We start from the raw sequence: 20,010 nt of genomic DNA, 5'->3' as shown, positions 1-20,010 counted from the left end.
CATGCAATCACTGCTTACACATAATTGTACAAGAAGTAAGGGGCAGTGATGGGGCAGGAGGGAAACTAAATGGAGTCGTCAGCTTATCAGTGGTCAAGGCTTATTTTACTTCTCCCAAAGGAAACCTATGGAGGTTTGCTAGCAATCCTTTTCCTCTACTAATGGGGCCAATCTGGTGAATAAAAAAATAATTTAATTCTGGCTTTGTAGCCGCACCCAGTTCAAAATCTGCAAATACTACAAAATTGATAGCCATTTCTAATTAAACAAAACAAGGTGGAAGTGGCAATGGGTGAAAAATTCAAGCAAGTTACAAGTTTGTTTTCCCTTCCTTGTTTCTCTCAAGTTTCTACTCCCAAAAATCTCTAGCAATGTTATAAATCACCTTGCTCTTTCTTCAAAACATTATTAAACGTCCAACAGGAGAAAATAACATTGTACATCACTTAACAGCAGTTGCCCTAATGTATTCAGAATCAATTATGTTTCACATCATGCAGTCTCAACTTTTAGCAGTTATTTGTGGTGCTAATTTGAGTTGTCCTGGATAATTAGAGGATCTGTGTCTCCATCATTATAAAAAAATTGCTTTTGCTAGGATTTGCACAGAGGTACTAACGGCACTACAATCACAATTATTTTAATATAGGCCAGATTGTGTCTAGCTCTAATACTCCAAATTTTTAATGAATTTATCCCACAATATCCACAGAATATAATTAAGCACCTTTATCCCCATTTTATATCAGTGGGGAACTGAAGCTCAGCAGTAATATGGTTTAGATGCCCAGAGACATAAGCATTCTGATTATCTCTACTTTTAACACACACTTGGGGAAAAAAATGACACAACCACATGGATGACAATGGAGAAAAGAGCTCAGACTCTTCCTGGAGAGGACCTGAGCTTCTGACACCAATATAACTGTGAGCTTGTCTGTCTTAATGGACTGCAATGTTTGTAGGGCCAGCCCAGATTTCTCAGGAGGAATTCATGGACACAAGCCTGAAGTAAGCTGTAAAACATGGTGATGGGGGTGGGGGGGAGGGGAAGAAAACAATTACTGGAGATTTTCCCACACCAAGGGAAGGAACTTGCTTGAGGAGGGTTGTTTTTTCAGAACAGTTTGATGAAATAATAAGACACTGCACTGCTAATAATTTCTGGAGACCCATGCTGCCTTGCAATGCAGAGGAGTATGCGTACTCCCTGCCCAGAAAGGGCTTCCTGCATAGTTTCAATCTGAAGAAACATGCACTCATTTGTCAATGACAAAAAGCTGGAAGGCAATTTGTGAGCCTTCGTGCTTTCTCTTGAGCAGAAATAGTCCCATCAACATTTAAGGTGCATAAGGAGATTCAAATGGTTTTAACACCCAGGGTTCTTTTCTAAATTGAATTAAAACCACTCTGAACCAATACTGCAAAGGACAAAGGTCAAGGCTTTATTTATATAATACAAGGATGTAATGCAATAACCGGCTGTTTGGGACACGTAAGTAAAAGATCAGGGACAAAGCTGCAGACAGGATGTCAGCAGTGCACAGGGAATTAGCCATGCAACTCCCTCTCATTAATTACAGATACGCACATCCGAATCACCATACATCATTATGAAAATGTACCAAGCGATAACTATGATTCATACTTTACCATTAACAATGCAGCGAAAGGTGAAAGAGGATAGTGCTCTTCCGGCACCATTGGGTAACCATGGTGGCGTGTTCTTCCTATGTGCAATCTGAAATGAAACAGGAGCCATGGAACAACACGGTAGGAAGTAATTTTCATAACCTCCTGAAAGTGCCATTTTTTATAATATCACTATACAAGGAATAAGTATTCCCATACCCATTGTCAGGCACCAATATAATATTCTTCTACTAAACCCTAAAAAGTAAATATTGTTACAATTTGCAAGATCTCCAAAAGCACATTCTGTATTACCGTATCTGCCAGAGACAAACAGATACAAAAGCTCAGAAAGACCTTGAAAATTTCAATTTCGACATCCTGCCTTCGTGCAAAGTAAATTACTTGTTTAACATGGGGCATACCCTGAAACTCTGCTCCCAGCCAAGTACATCGACAACTTCTTGGAGCCTACCATATATGTTTTTGGTTACAAGAACACACCTAATTTTGTGCTAAACGTTCTCTTGCTATGGTTTTATCCAAAAAAATAAACACACAGTCTCAGCAACAGCAATGCAGAGAAGAGAAAAACATTTCACTTCCCCCATATGTTAGCGATACCTACAAAGGGCAAATTGCTCTACTTATCAGGACCAATTGCACTCTTAAATATTCTTCTGCAATTTTTATTGACATCAGTACGGAAAGGAGGAGTGCTCACAAAAGGCTGAACTTGACCGCTGAAAACCCAAGTGACTGAATTCAGCCGGAGAGCAAGGAACTATTTCCAAGAGCTGACACCTCTCACAGCGAAGCTCTTCGTTTGTACGAGGTCTGCATAATACTGGTTCTCGTAGCGAAAGTGAGATGCCTGTGATATAAAAAAAAATATGACTCAAAGCACGGAAAAGGAATACACACTCCATTTGAAATTATACAGATTTGATTGAAAAATCTCTGACAATTTAGAAATTTCACTGGTTTGGTTGGGTCTGTTGTAGATGCTCTTTTTTTTTTTTTTTTTTTTTTTTTTTAATGGGAGTATCACATCATATTTAAATGCTTACTTTCCATCCAGTTTGTGCAAGACTTCCACAAAGAAAAAAATCCATCTTATTGTAACAGAGCATACCTAAGGCTTTACTGCATTATTCTAAGAGCCTGTTGACATTTGCTTCTGTCCTCCTGACATCTGTAACTAAAGTGAAATTGGAGGCCTTATTGATGGCTTTTAAAATAAAGTTTGCTAACATTAAGTGCCAGCTAGCCCTTTTCAAATGTTTTCCATACACTTTCTGCACTAGACTTGGAAAATGCAGCTCTTCATGTACTCTCCAACTGATGGAAAAGATCCATCAAAGCTCTCCTGGTCACCAGGTGTACCCCGTTTTCCCAGAAGCAGCGCTCTGCTGGCAGGGAACAATGACAGATGTTCTTTACCTCAAGTGAACTGTAGCCCATAGGCTAGCAGAAAACCGAGCCAAGAATCTGCTCTTCAGCTGAGCTGTTTTACAGGTGAAATCACCAAGTGTGGTTCATGTTCACCCATGGAGTCTCGAAGGAGCCTGTGCTTGGAATAGGAACCCTGATGCCTACTTGTCATCAGCAGTCTCCAGAAAGGTACAAGTCAAATATTCACTATTTCTAGGCTTTGTCCAACTCTCAGGGCAAGAAGGTCCCTCTCTCACAGAGGACAGCAAAGGACCACTCTCCCCATATCTGAAAATGCTCCGTTGCTTGCAGTCACCTCTTGCCACTACTGGTGCTTCACAGCTGGTGATGATAAAAATAGGGAAAAGCTTCTACTATGTTTCCTTGCCCTTGTAACCAAAAATCAGATATAAGGATGTAATTCATTCGCGTTTCTGTAGCATCATATTCAATATATAAATTTCAAGATATAAATTTGGATAAAATACTTGCATTCCAGGACTCAGTTTTTCTTTTTCTAAACCCAAAATCTACATCTTCAGGAATGTAAGACGATGCTTTACTTTTTATGCTTTATCAGGTTTCGTTAAGCTAACAACACATCTCCAAATTACCAAATGAACTATAAAGTCTTCAGTCATTGCTACTATTTCATTATAGTCACCCAAATACAGCTTTGAGATGTAAAGGCCTTAAATTATGACACAGAAAATGATTAATATAGGAGGTGAGAAATTTCTGTCTTGCAGATAGTGATTTTTTTACATTACATTTCAGTTCCTTGGGATGGGAACATGCTCGACTTCCTGAGTTTTTGGCAGCTGAAGATGCAGAGTGTGCAGTAGGGGCTGACTAACACCAATTAGAGCTGTCCTTTCATTATGATCTCCTGTCTCAGCCTGCTTGGGGCAGTCTTGCAAAGACTGAAGTTTACCCTTAAGTTACAATCTTTCGCTCTGTGCTTATGTGGACTGAAGTTCTGCAGTTAAATTAGTCATCTGGGTCTCCGCTGAGCATTAAGGAGCTTTCTGTAGAGGAAAACTCAGGAGTCCATTCTTTGGACAGCTTTTCCGGACACCTGGAGCTTCTGGCTGCCCTGAGTCCTACAGTGCATTAACCCACACTTAGAAAAAGTGTCCTACAGCCTAGACCAATGTAAAAGGCAAAACCTTTCCAAACAAAGAGGGAATACCACTCTAAGCTTGGTTTTGCTCAACAAATCAGGGAGGTAAAGCACAGGTTTCTGACCATGCTTTGGAAGGCGTTGCAACCACTTTTCCATCTGGCTATGTAAATGCGAGCAATCACACAGATTTTAAACAAGCAGTCTTTAATGAGCTTGCTACACATGTAAACAACCCCTCAAGAGGGAAAAAAATGATAATGGCTGGTTTGAGGTTGATGGACATGCTGTGAGCCTGCACTTAAAAAAGAGGGACGTAAGAAGAAAGTGAATGCATGAAAACACGCAGCCTCAAAGAGAAGGGTTTATAGAAAGAAAAAGTAAAATGAGAGGGGTTTTGTTATTGTGCAACACCAAAATAGTATAAAACTTTCCACATGTGACAAGGATTTAAACGCAACAGGGAATTATTATTCCAGCTCTAGAGAGAGACACCCAATCCCAAAATACAACTGCCTGAGAAGCGTGAAGCCCCCAGTGACGGGACAGTTCCTAACTTGATGCCTATCTTGTGCGTTTCAGTGTTTCATAGTGTAGGACTTCTGCCTGCTAGATGGCAAGCACAAAGGTCCTTGTGTTTGCTTTGGACCTCCAGCTGCTATTGTAGTAGGTCATACATAAATATTGCTCACATTCTTTCAGCAGTACGCAGCAAATTGAGAAAATGAACTGCAACAATGTGGACCAAGGGTCCAGTGTGTCCTAACCAACCATTCCCCCTTCCTTCCTTTAACAGCCATTACAAAGCAAGAAACAGAAGCGGGAGCAGAAGGAAGAAGGGAACAGGCAGGGTGTCACATGGACCCGTGTGCGCAGGAAGCCTTCTGCTGCTCCAGGCACCAAACTGCTGAATAGAAGGAAAGGCATAAAACCCAACCAACGCCACAAACCAAACTGCATTGTGAAGCTCATTCCTGGAGAATATGGATGGATGCAGCATAACAGAGCAGAAAAAAAAGTGACACCAACATCTTGCTTAGATGAACACATTAGCTGAACTCTTTTTTTTGTTACAATAAAAGAAAATCTAATTAAACTCAATGTGCGAAATAATTCAAGAGTTTATTGGCAGAGAGGAGAAAAAGCTACTATATTCTAGGGTTGTTTCATTACAGCCTGCTTTTGAGTTGCAAACCAGTGAGCTCAAGGGTATTTAGAGCAAGACTACTGTAAGAAACATTCGTGCTATCCAATGCCTTAGAAGAATAGGGAAGACTCCTTCTGAAATGTCTCTGACTACATCTTAGGGAGCTGCTGCAAGCACACACACAGTTGCTTGGAGGCCATCCGAAATGGGATTAACACCTCCATGCTGAGACACACAGAGCTCATAGCCAGGTACCCCAAAGCTGCATTTGCATTCTGCAACTTTCAGTCGACAAAAGACATACAAGTAAAAGCTTCTCCTGCAAGCATGGGGTATGCAATCGTATTGTCCCTAAGTAACCATTAATGAAACGTACAGTCTGCTCTTAAGGAGGGCAAAATCCTGTCCTTTCTGAGATCAGATGTATAAATCCTATTGATTTTTGGACATCTCTGATTTCCATCATCCTACAGTATGAAAATCATAGCTGTGTAAGTGCACTGCGCAAAGCAGAGTGCTGTTCTGAGTACTGCCTTGTCTGTAGGACATACTAATACTTCTAGAACTGGAGATTTTTTGAAGCTGTGGTAATGCAGGCTTTTCTGACTCCTGCTCCCAGCTCCTCTGAGACCTATTTAGCCATAATTTTGGTTAGAGGGATTGCAGGTACTAGAGATTTTTACTCTTCCCCTTCCAACTTGCTGCATTCCTTGTTTGATTGCATATGTATCCATCCCTTGGCCAATCCACCAAACCAGATTTCCTCTAACTTGAACAAACACAAGCCATACTACAGCATCCATGAGGCGCGTGTAAAGGTACAACACAATCAAAAAGAGATTGCTCCTTCGTGTTGTAGTCACGTAGGCATTCCACCTGGCTTGGACCTGCCCAAGGACTGGATCCATCCTTGGACCACTCAATGTTATACAAAGGTGATCCCTGTAAAGTGAAGATGTATATGGGGATTAAGAAGCACATGGGTTTTCAAACCCTCACTGAGGTCTCCGACCCTCTCTCAGAGGACAGCCTCCGCACGTGTGCAGCTTGCAGCCGTAGCGGGGAGAGCGAGACATTGCCATGCAGGAGTGAGCCAGGTTAGCTGTGATGGAGAGCAGCCACCATTGACAGATTGGTGGCCTAATGAGCTGGTCGGCTCGTTCTGTGCCGCAGCAGCCGGGTGCCTGACCTCGCACAAAACCGTCACTGCAATTGGAAGTAATTGGAGGTCTTTTTGCCAGGCTCAGCGGGGAAAGCAAAGAGTGAAAGGGCACGGGTGAGCGACTGCCGGGGCTCAGGCACGGTCCCCTCGGGTCAGGGCGCTGGTGCCAGGGTGCGGAGGTACACAACGTCACTGCCCGCTCGGGGCCACCCCTCCAAGGCAGGGTGCGAGCCCCACCACTGCCAATCAGCGGTAACTACTAAAAGCCATTAAAATAAACCCCAGTAAAAGCATTGCTGACATCCTAGATTATATATGGGCCAGTTTTAGACAGAAGCATTTCCTCTGTGTTGTTATAGACTCCCTTCCACCCTTCTTACTCCATTTCTCATCAGCAGTGGTGGCTACAGTCTCATAATAGAAAGTCTCATGCTTGTCCTGGTCTCCTCACCACACACAGAGCAGGAATTTGGAGCAGCATTATTGTTTGGGGTACCTCAGGACTCAATGTTCTCCTGAAGTGGTTTTTGTTTCTTTTAAAAGCATTATTGTTTAACAGTTTGATTAAAAATAATACTGAAGTGTGAGAAGGGGCACTCGTGACATACCAATCTGACCCACTAATTTAAATTCCCAAATGGTCTAACGCAGAGCCCCTGAAACTCAGGACATTTAATAGCTGTCTTTGCTAAGGATCTGTGGAGGGATATTCTTCTTGGACCAAACCCTTCCCATTTTTTATATAGCTGAGACTCTCCAGAACATCCTCTTATCCCCAAGCTGCTACTTGGTAAGATGCAAACCTCATCAGCTCCCCAAAGCCACAGATTAAGACTGTTCTGAGTTACTGAAGACACCAGACTGGCAATCCCAGAACAAGGCACATCACCCAGGGCACAGGTGAGTCTCTTGAGCATGCTAATGCTTCCCCTGCGAGCAAGCAAGGGCAGAGGGCTGAGCTGAACCAGGATGCTCATGCCAGCAAGGGGACAACTGAAGATTTTGGACAGGGTTATTGTCTGCACAAAAACGATGGAATGACTATTACAGGCATTTGCTATCTCCAAGATCAGTGCATTTGCTCTGAGCATACAGCATGTTTTCCTGCTGTGGGTATCTAGCACTCCACATTAAAAATCATAATAATTAAAAAAAAAAAAAAGAACCCTTCCTGCCTTTGCCTTTCCTGTAACTGAAGATTACTTAACCAACGCACTGCAATATATTGGTGCACAGCTGCTCTTAAATGTTTAAGAATTTCACCTGCTGAATAGAACAGCCTTTTCATTGGGGGACAGTATAACCTCATCTTTGAGATTTTGGCTCAAAAATCATCAGTGAGAGGGGAAGCCAGTCTCTCATACTGACCCTTCTTCCTTCAGTAATTGTTACTGCAAACGATGGTCTGAGACATTTAAGTTCTCTGTGTCAATTTGCTCCTGGTCTCAGAATTTTCTCTTAACCATAACAGCTTACTGTATTTTGGGGTTGCTTCAATGGTGGAGGGAGCACTTGGAGAGCCTTAGTGATGGCAGTAAGACAGCAGACCTGAGGAGAGCAGAGGTCCCAAAACAGGACAGGTAGGCAACGCAGGAAGAGGAGTGTGCAGCTTTGAAGAAGTGACAGAGAAGTATAGACGGGCTCCACCATGTCCCAGGATTATTAAAAGGACAGAAACAATCAAAGATAAAACAGCATCTAAATAGGCCTTTGGGGCAAACAGTGGCAAGAAATTTTCTCTAAGCAGTAGAAGAAGAGACAAAGCAACCACTGCACAGCTTACGTATGGTCAAGGCAACTGAGCCCTGAACACCAAAGGAGTAGCACAGAAAAGCAGAGACTGTGGTCTGGAGAAAGGACATGGCAACAGCAAACCTGATTAATCTTGAGGTATAGAATGACTGAAATTCAGTCCATGGGGAGTTTGGAATAAAATTGTCATAATTCTGTTTTGGAGAAAAGATTAGAAATTACAGCATTCTTTATAGGCAGAAAATAAGAAAAAAAAAAAAACCCAAACCACCAAAACAATATTAGTTTTTTCCAAATTAGGCAACAGCTGAGATTCCCATTTCTTGGTCCCTCAAGCTGCCAGGCACTCATCTTTCCTTTCCAGTAACCCGAGAGGGAGCCAGGTGTCCCCAGGCTCATTCCCAGGCTGTCAAGGAGGGTGCAGCAGAGGTTGCCAGACTGCTGGCTTCTCCACAAGGAAACCATGGAGCTGGGTACCCTCAACCCAGGCAGCTGCTGGGACATGTCTATGCTAAACCTGCTGACACCGGAGCCAGGAGCAGCCTGAATGGCTGCGAGGCACTAAGCCAGCAGACCCTAGAAACCCAAACTCCCCCGGAGCTTGCCAAGTAGCTTGGCAGCAACCAGGCAAACAGCCAGCACTTCAGCACAAGTCTGTAGTAAGCTCTTCTCTGCTTTGGTATCAAATAGTTAGCCTTCCTCTGAAGATAATCTTTGCCGTTCTCCCCATGAAGCCATGTGTGTGGCCACTGAGGTGGTCCCACGCTCCACTTTCTACCAGCCCTTGCAGCTGGGCACAGCAGACAGTTGTCTAGGTGTGACCCCAGTGCAGCCAGCCCATTTCCTTGTGTCATAGTCATACTTTCACTTATTTCCCCTCCCCTCCAAAGATAGATTTTACACAAATTGAAGCAACTGTAATCCATTCCTCCTGCCCTACATTCTTTGCTTGAGACCATTTTTGCTTTCCAGTTCTTGTATGACCATTTGCTGCTATAGGATGCAGTTGCTGCATGCCCACACAACATCCTCAGGCAAAACACTGGTAAAACTAAACATTCTGGAAGGCTTTATAGGATCCATGATCCCAAGCGAGTCTTTAAGTAAGTTTTATTGATTTGTTTTGGCTGTGTGTGAACAAAGAATCGAGAATCTATCCTGCAGCTTTAACTTACACCAGTACTGTATTATAGAAAGGGGGACTTTTGCCCCAGAACTGGGCCTTCAGTCCTAAAGCCAACAACAACAAAAGACTCAGATATGACCTTTACATGAAAGAGTTGTACGAAGAATGAGCTATGCTAAAACCCAGCCTCGCATCTCCTCTTACAAGACACACACACTCCCACTCACTTGCAGGAGCTCTGCTCCTACCTTGCTCCTGGAAACTCAAAAAAAAAGAGAAGAACAGGAGAGCTTTCACCAGTTTTTCACAAGATATGCTCTGCTTGCCTTTTTTTTTTTTTAATTTAATCATAATAAATTGTCTTTTCCCCAGATTTCTCTGACCTTTTCCCTGCAGCGTGTCCACTTTAGCCAGCCTCCACTCTTCCCTCTAGTGCCCGACACTGCTCTCTTTGTCAGGGAAGGCGCAGGGAGTTCAGGTTTTCCCCTCTCCATTTCTCTTTGGACCTGACACTGCTCCTGACCCCTGCTCAGCCTTTGCTTTGAAGTGCTTTTTCTGCTCTCTGCTTTCCCACCGGATCGTGTTCACCCTCCTCCTTTCCCCACTCCATCAGTTGGCTTCAATAAGCGAGAGGAGCTCACTGGAACCTCCTCTTTTGTCTTATCAGTGTGCTTTCACTTCTCATAAAGTCCTACCCACCTTCCACATAAAACAGTTTGGCAAAAGACGGCGGCAGCAAAGGCCTGGAAGCACTGCTAAATACCACGCGAGGAACCCCGGAGCTGTGTGAGACAAGCCGGTCAAACAGCTCTTGTGTTCGACCCATGCAACTTCACAGCGGCATCTGAAAGCAAGAAGCCACATGCTTCCCGCTCCCCAGGATGACTGCATTTAAGGGTCCTTTTCGCCATGCGCTGCAAACAACATTACCCTTGCGGGACTCTGCACCTTTGCTCCTGCTCTACTGTAATTTTAATAGAAAAAACACCCACCAGTTTGGCTTAAGTACAGATGACTGATTTGATTCAGTCTCCTTGGTGCTGCAGATCCTAGCTGATGGATGTTCAGGTCAAAGCAAGAAATGGCATCAGCACAAAGAGAATGGTTTGGCTCTCGCTTATTAAAGACTCCTGAAATATTTCCAGATCCGTAAATATTCATGTTATTCCCACAGAGGGGCAGAAAGAGAATGATTTGTATCCTTCTAGCTTGTTCTGTTAACACATTCCTGTTTTTCAGTGTTTCCCAGTTAAATAAATACCATGACAAACAGGGGAAACCCCTGTGAGAGAAAATACATTTTCAAGTAAATTGCAGTGGTGTGTAGTTTATAAATATTTGCAATGGTACAGGGAAAATATCTCTATTCATTACATTAACGTATGCGGAATATAAAGATGACCAGTCTCCACTGGTGCTTTTTTCTTTAAAAAAAAAATGAATAGAATTTCCACTATAGGAAAAAAAAATTAATCTGAAGACTTGTGCATGCCGTATAAACACATATACGAAAACATATAGTCAAAAGTACTTTAAAGTAGAAAATGTTATTTTAATTACAATAGCAAAGCTTGATTTATTTTCTGTACTACTTTTGCCAGAAAGTTAAACGTCTCACAAAATCTGAGTTATATTGCCTAAGGATCAAAACCAGAGGAAATTCAAAGCTCAGTAAACGTTATGTCTTAACCACTCCATCAGTGGAACTGATAACAACATTTAAATAAGAACACACAAACATTATTCTGCTCAAAAATTACATTGCAAAGATAAACTCTGTGAGCTTGGGAATACTCTGGTTAACACAGCAGGCTGAAGGACTCATACAGATCTCTCCTCCAGTCTCCTAAGCATTTTTCATTATTGCTTACTAGATTAATAATTATTTTTTAAAGGATTATCATAGCTACGAATTCCAGCTCAGGCTTCTTCACACACCACTTGAGAATACCACAGCAAACAAGAACATTTCCACACGTGTACGCGATCTACACATGCACGTGGCTTCACAGTAGATGGGAGCAGCATGGGGACGCCAAGCCACAGTATCCGAACACACCTCCATGGGTAAGGCTGGGTTTCGATGATCCCCTCCCTAACATCTCTAGAGAGGTTAATTCCTCTGTGCCATATTGATGCAGCTGTAGAGGCAATAACAACCTTTCCCTGCTCCCACTTTTTTAAACCACCTCAGGCATTTCATAGGTTTCAGGCAAGCACTACCTCTTGGTGTACAAACACCTTTCACCTAACGCAACGGGTGTTTCTCATAGCTGCTCATTTTCTAGCTTCCATCATCATCATGCAATTAAAGGATATCTGACATGAGTCATTAAAAACCCACCCCATGAATGTTTTCCAAAATACAAAACGAGTCAAGAAAAGGCACTCGGAACTGTGCATGGAGTGTACAGCTCCTCATTTCACAGCTACCAGCCTGCTTATGAGTAGTGACAACTTTCACTTTTAAAAATTAAAATGCTTGTACACACACACGCAGAGCACCCATTCAGCTGTCGCGCTGGCAAACAGCTCAACCAAATGGAAAACAGATTGGGGATAACCTACTTTGACCTCCCCATAGTCCTTGTGAAAATCAAGGTGGCCAAGGTCACCCATGTGGCTCTCCATACATTCCCAGTGCTGCTCCTCTGCTCAAGGGCTGCAGGAGCCCCAGGTGGCACTCTGCAGAACCTCCTCCTTCCAGGTATCTCAAGGGTTTTAGCAAGGTGAATGCTTATGGTTATGGAACTGGCTAATGGCCATCACTCATTTTACTGCCCATTAAGCAGCCTGCAGGCAAACAGTATGGATCCAAAGCTGTTGCACACGTTTACCTTGCCGGGGGGGGTGGGTGGGGTGGGGTGGGGGGTGTGGGTGGGAACAGGGTAGGGGAAAGAAATGCCGACAGAGCCCATGTCTCGACTGCACGCAAATATCATCTTGTGCCCTCCCGTTCCGGCTTATTTTGATTGAATTGTATCCTCAGGGTCTCAGGCTTGTTGTGCTGGACAGTGTAGAAGATGAACCAGCATCTCCCCCATGCAGCCCACCAGCAGCTGCAGCCATGCCTGTGCTGGTAATTTCAGGGCACCAGGTGAAGGCAGAAAACCCGCGGCCCCACCAAAACTCAAAGGAGCTGTAATGAGCTGTACTCTAAGCCCTTCCACCACAGCATGAGAGAAATTGCTTTCAAGAACAACAGAGTATGCACTTTCTGTACCATGTTAAAAAGGGAAAACAGCAGCAAGGACGAGAAAAGCTTGGGTTATGAAGGATGTTCCAGCAGAGGTGATTAATGGTGTTGAAAGAAACCCCAACCGTTGTTTCAAATTTCTTTCCAATTAGCCACAAAGTTACTCCCTCCTTTCTCCTTTTGTTTTTTGGTTTTTTTTTTTCCCCCCTTTCTTTTTCTTTCTTTCTTCCTTTTACCTGTGTTTGATTTAGAATCAAGGTTGGTGATTTGTGTTATGACAGCAAAAATAAAGGATCTGCGTACTGCATGCATGGGGATTTAAAGCATTGCCTTTGATGGCTCATTAGCTGCATGTGGCTACATGCAACACTGCTCGACTGAGATATATTGCCCAGGATTTAATTCCAGAATAATTTCAAAGGCATTAAATCGAATGCTTGCCCTTTTCACCATGGTATTTAAATGGTACTTTGTATGCCAAGCTTGAAAAAAAAGAGCAGAGGAAACACAGATGCAGTACTGCTGGAGCGTGTACTGAACTTTGTTAAAATGTTAAACATTTATTAGAATTATTATTTTTTTTTAAAAAAAAAACAAGATAGTGTTAAACCAGTTGTTACTTCAATTAACTTTCTTTGATACATGGGAGAAAGGAGATTTTTTTTTTAACAGACGACTGTCAGAACTAGTGAACAGTATCTCATTTGTTCAGTAAGACTTAAAGATGAGAATAGTCTCAGGCTGGGAAAAAAAATAGATGTGCACATTTCTGTGCTGACTGAACAAAATAAACCAGACAAAGCTTCTCCCACAGTAGAGAGGAGATCAAACCCCAAAGCCGAGCTGAAGGTCATGAGTCTCACAGCTCTCCAGGCACAGCCCCAGCACAGCTACTCCTGCTGGAAGGCTGCTCGGTACCCACCAGAAAAATAGTCGTGAGCTCTCAGCTTACAGCCTGGCAGCAAAGTCCAGGGATGGGAGCCTGCCTCTGATGCGTGAAAGCAACCCTTCGAAACATGCTGCACACATTTACTGCTGATCTACAAACTCTATTACAGAGTGCCCTGCATTTTCTCATTTTCCCTCCATTTGCCTTGTCCCTGCAGTTTCAGGGATGCCTACGTGTAAAAGACGGAAAAGTTCACTTTATCCAGTTTAGTGTCAAACTTCTGTTCTGAAATGAAGCAAACCCCAAAGCACCATTTTTCTTGAATTTACAGCAGAGACACCTCGCTGCCTGACTCCCCTTGCCTGCAGTGGGTCAGACTTGGGTGCAGGCAGTTGTGCAGGAACAGCTGCCCAACACTGTGCCCACCTACCTCGTCCCTTTGCCTTCCTGCCAGCCTTTATCAGCATCCCTGCGTCAAACATCACAATTTCAGTATGTGGTACAAGACTTTATAAACAACATAGCTACTTGCACCATTTTATTTCACATGTGATTGCAACTGGCTGGAGCTGGTGGTTCTGCTAAAGCCTGAAGGACGGCAGGCTTTACTAAAGTTCGCCTCTGGACTTGATATTTAACACCTTTTGGGAAATGTGTGCGATTACCTAGAACTTCATTTCCATGCAGCATAACTTGGGAGCCTGCAGCAGTAATACACTGCAATCCGGCTTCAGCGAGAAGTGATGTTTTACTACCTCAAACATGGGACTCCTGAGCAGCCACTACTGGAAAGACACAAGGGGAAGAAGAATTTGTTTGCATTTTCACGCCCATTTCAGAGCTCATCGTCTGAAGTCCTCTAACAAAATAGCCTGAATAAAGGCACTGAAGTCCTTCATATGCCTGAAAATACACATATGCACACACAGAGGTCCTCTCCCTTTCTGCCCTGCCTGCCAAAGGAAATGCTCTAGAGGAGCAAATCCATCAGAACACATTTTGGCTCTGCAGGGCAGTCAGGGACAACAGAGAAGTAGCCTAAAGTGCTCTTTGTGGCTGACTTCCAGCATATATATAATTTAATTGCGAATGTTGCATTACCTGTAACCACTGTATAGCAATAGTTATTCTCAGCTGTTTAGTGGCTAATATCTTTTACAATTAAACCATTTTATCAGGTACAAGAGTCTGAAAAAGACTACATTGCACAGGAAGGTCCCAGCCTGTCACACGTGTGGAACTGAGGCTGGTCCCTAGAGGATGGAGCTTGGTTTGGTATTCTGTGGAGATTCAAGTGAAGCATAACATTTGCCCAACTTTTGGTGTACCTCAAATGCCATATCAAAGGTGTTACCCTCCCTTCAGCCCAACCATGGGATGTTTTAACTGTAACATCACCTTCAGGCACACCCTGTGGTACGTAATGGCCCTGCAGAGTTTTCCCAAGATCTGTAATTTTATGCACTTAAGTAAGGCTTCAGCTTCAAATAGGCAGGGTGTAAAGTCCTGCTTTTACCCAATTTCATGGCATGTTGAGGAATGAAGTACTAGTGTCTGGGGCAAGTGATTTACTGACCTGGGGTTATCCAGAGGTTTAATTTGTCATGCATCTCATCCACACACTTTGTTTCCCTCTTTCCATTCTTTCTTCACAGGCAGCATGCTGCACACCACTGGCAGTGAAAGGGCCTCCCTTCACGCAGCAGCAATTCATTTTTCTCAGCTTCTCTCCAGCTAGATATCAATGATTCCTCAAGACCTGCAAAGCCTCTTTAGAGCTCTGTTCGAAATATGGAAGCCTCCTTTTTTTAACTGCTCGGTTAACCACAGCCTCTGCATTGAGATTACCCAGACTGATTTGTGCATCAATCTCATTCCCTCCACGTTGATAAAATATTGGGTGTCAGAGTGTTTTAATCCAACAATCTGCCAGCCACAGTCCCATTCATCTGCTAGGATGGAGGCAGCCTGCAACGAGCAGGCTTAAAGTGACGTCTGATCCATCAATGCCTTTACTTTTGGAAGCTAGATTATTCCAGTGCCTAAAGACCAAATCCCATCCCATACCTCAAAGCAGGTACCACAGCTAGGAGTGGAAGAAGAGAAAGCAAATAGATTTAGAGCTGAAGCAAGACCTCCAAAGGGTTTTGTTTTCACAGCAAAACAATCAACTTTAAAGCACTTTTTCCAACCCTGGACCCTTCCAGGGCTGTGCAAGCACTGGACTACCAGGAGATGGATTTCATCATAGCAACACCAGGAGGACAGTCAGTTCAGTCATGTGTACTCTGACTTGCACCATGATGTTTCCATCCACAGTGAAAACCATCACACATCCGCCATCTTGGTACATATGCAAAGCTTACACCTACTGTCCCACAAATATTGTTCATTAGACAGGGGTGTTTTTAAAGAGTTAAAGTTCCCAAAACCAAGCCTTTTGCTCAAGGATGCTACTGGATCACAACCTGCGAATGACCAGCAGCTTCAGTTATTGATCTGAAGAGTTTTCTGATCATGCAGAGCCTCCTGCCTCCCACTACAGCTACTCTGCATTTCAAATAAGTCATTGAAAGACTGGAAATTCACAGAAAACAACTGCAAGCAGAAATTACTGCTTTCTTATTTTACAAGGATATGCTAGCAGTTAGGATGAACTATCATGTTAGAAATATGCACTTGCAGTAATGTGAACCATGAAAGAGATTAATTAGTGATGCAAACCTAAAATAGATTAAAGTACACTAAACCAGGCATCATTTCCTCTACAACCTGCCTGATTTTAATCTGACTCACTCTATAAAAGTGTTTATGGTTTGCCCTTTTGCATCATCCTCCAAAAGACACTTTCACAGAACAGCCCAATAAGCGCTGTCTGTATGAACAAGGACTGGGACCTTTATAGCAATGTTTATTTTAAAGGGGAGAAATAGCTGCATACTTACCGATTTCAAGATGGGCTTTCAAAACACACAGAGGGGATTAGTACTCAGCTCATCCGAATGCCTGAACTCATGTAGCTTCTTCAATTAACCTGCAGAAGTAATTTAATGATGTATTTGATGAATCCCAAAGGTAAACTGTGGGCACTCGCAGTGTGCTCAGATGAGATTACAGCAACAGAACACGTGCAGGCAGATGCCGGTGGCCAAGCCCAAGAGATAATATCTACTGAGCCCTGAGTCCTTTGCCCATTTGCCTGCAATAATTATGATAATATCACAGTAACACCTTGAAGTCCCAGCTGAGATGCAGAGCTGACACATTAAATATCATAAAGACACAGAAAAGCCAGGTCTGCCTGGATGCCAAAGAGCTTGCTGCTCTCTAGAGAGGAGACAAATTGGAAGAAACCACCCCTTTCAACCCAGGGGCCGACGGTTGGGGAGGTAAAGGACAAAATCTGCTCCGTGGCCTTTAGCCAGGGCTTCACCCTTGACTTCAGCACAAGCTGGAGCAAGGTCTAAGGTGAAAGAGGGAATCTGAATGTGAGAGAGGAAAGAGTTGCTCCCTGGAGCTGCAGTCTGCAAGCGTGGGGATATGCCATGCCTCTCAGATGTGGGGCATGTCTACCTTCACATGCTGCTATCACTCTGGGTGCTCTTTTGGCCTGTTTCAATGACCTAAGAATGCCCTTTGTTGCCTTGTATGCCCACAGGCCATTGCATGGATAAAGAGGCAGTGAAATTGTTTCCACACTTTTTATTAGAGAGAGATTTTCTCTGCGTTCATCTACACTTTATAACCTATAGCTCTCTGCCACAGATTTGTGATAAGCGTAGAAGCAGCTCTTCCTTACAGTTTAGCATCTTTAATGTGAAATACGAATACAACAGTCCACTTCAGTTCCAAATCCAGCCAGAACATTTTTCTTTCAAAAGCAGTAAAGCAATTTTAAGGTATTTCCTTGGGGCAGTGGAAATATGAAATACAGCAGGATCTTCAACTTTAAAGTAGACTTTGTTTTATTTTTTTACTGTGAGTGGTGTGACATATACCAGCCACCATTACAGACTAATAAAAGGAAACTCAATTTTCTGTCACAATGAAGATGACCAATAAAATTTTAAACATCGACAACACCCATACAATTCTATAAAACCTGAGCAGATTCATAAAGTTCCCTTTCAAAGCACACAGACCCTCATAGAGCACGTTCTATAGGGGTATAATTTATCTGGCTTTACTGTCAAAGGGATATGCCGCACATCATGACATGCTCTTCAACGTTTCCTGAACTACCCTTCTTAAAAGGTTAGGGATGGCTCTTCAGTACCACCAGGTTGTTCGGCAATAGCAACCTGCCTAGCAACACAAAATCTTCAGAGCAGAATGAAACACACCAAGAGAATACAAATAGTTAATTAAATTAAAGCAGATATTACTCTCTATTATGCAGAAGGCTGCAGGGCTCAGCTGAAATCGTGATCCTTTCCAAAAAGAGAGAGAGGATCTCTGCCCTGCAGCCTCAGCAGAGAAGACAGAGATGGAGATGGTGGGGAAAGCATTGCTTAGAGGCAGCACAGCAGCTGCTTGCAAACAGCATGAGTCCTGCACGCCGTTTCTGAGATTCTTAAGTGTAAATGCGTGCAAGTGTTAATAGCAAATTAGCTAGAGAAGAAGACCAGGGAAAAGGGTGGGGAGAGATACAGTAAGGCAAAGCAGAGGCATAAGAGGGTCATACCCAGAGGCAGAAACAGGCTAAATGCTTGGCACTTGCTGGCCTGCAGCGAGAAATAACTGCACCACACAGAGTCCACTAGAAACTAGCCTGGGACCAAATAAAAGTGGAGATGCTGCAAAGCAAAAGAGGGTTCGCTGGCGTTTGGTGCAGCTATAGGAGGGCAATGGGAACCAAACTTTGGGTGGCAAACTGCAAATCAACTTGCTGAAGCAGCTTTGAAGCAGCATGGAAACTAAAGCAAATATTCAGGAAGAATCAGAGTCTTTCACCTTGGAAAAGGAGGAAAAGTTGGTGGCTGCATGGCCACACGCAGGGGCTGCCAGCTCGTAGCAGGCAGGCGGGGGCAGAGCAGGGAGCACCCCAACGGCCAGGGCAGGCAGCGGGCGCAGTTGTTATGTCAGATGCTCCTCCTGGAGCAGCCTCAGCAGTGTGGGCAGCAGCTCCTGACCCTATGGAAAGGTCTGTTCTGGCTGTACCTACACAGAACAGCTTTATTGCTAGCGTACTTAAAAAGAGCCAAGACACTTTCAAGCACTGATAAGAGAGGTTTCTGTGAGGCATGCCAAGGAGGCAAAAAAAATACCATGTTTTGCTTCTGTCTGGAAATGTGAAAACACTGTCCAAACCAGGGAAGAAAGGCCTCTGGGAGTATTCGAATTAGAACCCAAGGACCTGATTAAGGAAAACCCTTTAACATGCTTAAAAAGCTTTGCTGCATTAAGGCCCAAATCAAGCAAGGTACAGATGTAAGCTAATTAGAGAAAGAGGATTAAAGGGTCAGATTCTTTTGTCATTTAGGAAAAAGGATGCACAGAGTTTACCGTTTTGCAGGGCATGCAGAAGATAGAAGCCATTAGCCTAGGCAACCTCCTCCCTGCTGTGTGGGGTTATCGGGGTGCTCCCGCGCTCTATGCTTGGGGTCCACACCAGAGTATGGAGACATTTGCCTCACAGCAATAGCAGCACTTACTCCAGTGTAAATATTAGAGTATTAATCCCATGGTTATACTGTAATCACCAGAAAACAAAAGTGCTCTTTTTTTACCCACAGGCCACCACAGTTGGAATTAAAGGAAATAAAACCGCAATAAACAGGAAAAATGACTTCATATAAGAAGGGCAAGACCACAATTTAGGGAAGTCCATTCTCAAACTTGTCTTTCCACTAAGTGGTCTTTCCACTAAGTAACACAACAGTTCTTTTCTGGAAGCAACAAGGATTTGACAGAAAAGAAATCAGTACTTTTGCCATTTTTTGAGCTATTATTAGATATTTTTATTTTTTTTTTAAGGATTGGCTGTATCAAATAAATACCTCTCTTAAAACCCGAAAAGGCTACAGGGCATACACACTGTTCCCCTTCAACACCAGTCGGTGCATCCTTGCTGGCAGCAGCGGCCGTGCACGGTGCCTGCTCTGCATCTGCCTGCATCCTCTGGCCTCAGTAGTGCACTACAGACCACAGGGACAAGCAGGGGGACAGCAGTGCCAGGGGCAAAGCTTCACACAGCAGCGTGGCTAGCATTATAGTGCTGTCTGTAGCAAGCATTCTTCTGCATTACAAAACAGGGCTGGCATTAACAGTGCTTAAAGGACTCATCCAAAGGGTCTGTCTGGTTCTCAGGACAGCAAAAGGCAGAGACAGGCAGCACCGAACGGGTTTTCAGCCAAGCCTTGCTCTGGCACAGGCAGCACTTTCCATTTTTCTCTGCTGACAAGACTGAAATGCTGCTGTCTTCATAGTACCATACTTTAACTCCGATTGACTCAGATGCAATTCTTGCAGTAACAGAGAAAAACTGCATCACTGACAAGATGCTGATTCATTTGAAGTGGCAAATGGACCGGAGAATAATGAAATCTG

The 20,010-nt window shown here is 43.5% G+C and overlaps 1 long non-coding RNA gene across 1 annotated transcript in view; it reads right to left on the bottom strand.

Annotated features, from left to right (window-relative positions):
- The window catches only part of LOC121087888, a 37,750-nt gene extending 36,015 nt beyond the window's left edge, over positions 1 to 1,735 (bottom strand). Inside the window, exon 1 of the long non-coding RNA XR_005827784.1 lies at positions 1,654 to 1,735. This is a non-coding gene — a long non-coding RNA (uncharacterized LOC121087888). The remainder of the gene's footprint in view (positions 1 to 1,653) is intronic.
- Positions 1,736 to 20,010: the final 18,275 nt, after the last annotated feature.

The sequence above is a fragment of the Falco naumanni genome, chromosome 4 (genome assembly GCF_017639655.2).
Source record: "Falco naumanni isolate bFalNau1 chromosome 4, bFalNau1.pat, whole genome shotgun sequence".
NCBI classification, from domain to species: Eukaryota; Metazoa; Chordata; class Aves; order Falconiformes; family Falconidae; genus Falco; species Falco naumanni.
The sequence above is the reverse complement of the archived record's forward strand: the minus strand, read 5'-3'. Positions and strand labels throughout refer to the sequence as shown.